Source organism: Tupaia chinensis, unplaced genomic scaffold (genome assembly GCF_000334495.1).
Source record: "Tupaia chinensis unplaced genomic scaffold, TupChi_1.0 Scaffold147555_1, whole genome shotgun sequence".
NCBI lineage: Eukaryota > Metazoa > Chordata > Mammalia > Scandentia > Tupaiidae > Tupaia > Tupaia belangeri.
In genome coordinates this window covers 1-1,941 of record NW_006207407.1, presented here as the reverse complement: position 1 = coordinate 1,941, position 1,941 = coordinate 1, and positions in this window count along the sequence as shown.

Here is a 1,941-nt window from a genome sequence, read left to right as displayed (position 1 = left end):
GATTGTTTGTGGGGGGACTCAGAGATGCTCCTGGGTGGGAGGAGAGGAGATGAGATCAGGACAGTGATCCGCAGTCCCTGGGTTCCACGGGGCGCTCTTCTGAGGATATTTGGGCTCCCTCCACAGCCGAAGAATCTTGGGACTCTGGAAGGTGGGTGGTGTGGGGATCTTCTTTTTTGTGTGTGACTGTGCCTTCTTGGCCTTCAAAGCCTTTGCTTTAGCTTCAGCTTTGGGAGGGGCAGGAGCTTCCTTCTTCACGTTGGGCGCCATCTTGGAGGGAAAAAAAGCTACCTACGCTCTTGTCCTCAAAAGCCTGAAGGTGCCAGGTGCCCCGTCTCAGCCAAGGAGGACATGGAGGACCAGGAGGCTGGGTGACTCGCCGGGGTGAAGGAGCTGGTGCTTGGATGGAGTTAGGAATGCAAGACACAGGCCTGCCTGGTCTCTGTAGGCACCTCCTTTCACACACACCCCACTCCAGGAGGGGATCCGATCTCTTTTTCCTTCTTCTTCTTTTGTTTATATTGTGAAATGTCAAATATATGCAGAAAGGTACCTAAACCACATACGTAATTTTTAACTAATGATATGATCACGTAAGCACTACCCAGTCAAGCAGCGGCCCTGTCCAGTGGTGGGCTGGTCAGTCTGTGTGGTGGTTGGGGTGGCTGGATCCCACAGGGTCAACTGTGTGATTCAAGTCACGGACTGGAGGCCTGAGAAACACGCCAGCACGTGTGCATGCCTGACCGCCCAAGAGGAGAATGGAGAAGTGGTTACACCTGGAGACCTTACCCTGGAGGGGTGCTTTCTACTTTGTCTCTCTCTCTCTCTCTGTCTCTGTCTGTCTGTCTCTCTTTTGGCCCCCCCGAGTAAAGCAGCGGAACTGCCCACTGGTGGCCCAGCCAGTCTGTGTGGTGGTCAGGGTGGCCGGATCCCACAGGGCCACTGTGGGGCTCAAGTCATGGACTGGCAGCCTGAGAAACACGCCAGGTGCTTGTGAGTGCCTGAACTCCCGAGAGCAGAATGGAGAAGTCACTGCAGCTCCAGGCCTTCCCCTCGAGGGGTGCTTTCTACTTTCCCCCTCTCTCTCTCTTTCCAGTGAGCACAAGAGCCCTGTAGAAAACTTTAAAAAACAACAACAAAAAACTGGCCAGTACCCACAAGACTCCGCATTACCCCTTTCTCAGCCTAGAGCGACCGCTCTCCGATGTGTGTGACAATATTCGCATCCTCCTATGTGTTCGCAACCACGGTGATTAAAGGGTTGATTTTTTTTTTTTGAGAGGTTTTTGCTATAGGGCGCGTGCGATCACCAGAAAGACAGAGAGAGACAGAGAGACAGAAAGTGAGAAATTAACACCACGGGGGGATGTTGCTTTTCAGAGGCTGAACAGGGACTGCAGGCCCAAACCACGCCCCATTAGGGGTTCTTCCTCCTCCCTCTGTCTCTCTAGGGCACATGCCCTCTGGCAGTTAAAAAAAAAAGACTGCTTTCAGTCCTGGTCCTGTCTTCTTCAAGGCTTGTCTCCCTTGAAGCTAAAGCTCTCTGGGAAAGGCAGGCCAAGGTCTGGAAGCTTCTGGTGGAAGTGGCATCCTCGGGGCTGGCTCTGTCTCGCTGGTGCAATGGCGTCATCGTGTCGCTCCTCCTCTCTACCATGGACATCGAGGATGGTCACTGCTGTGGGCTCAGGTTTCCGTGTCCCCCAGACAAATGCCCGAGGGCCCTCGCAGTTCAGTTCCGTGGGAAAGTTCCCACCCTCTCCAGAGTGGCTGATCCTCTGCAAGCCCATCAGTGGGACCCAGTCTCCCACCATCCTCACCAGCATGTGGGGTTAGCACCATTTCTTCTGTCCATCCTGACGGGGTGTAGTGAGGGCTCATTTTCATTTTAGTGTGCCTTTCGCTAATAACAATGGTATGTAACATTTTTATGTATCTACT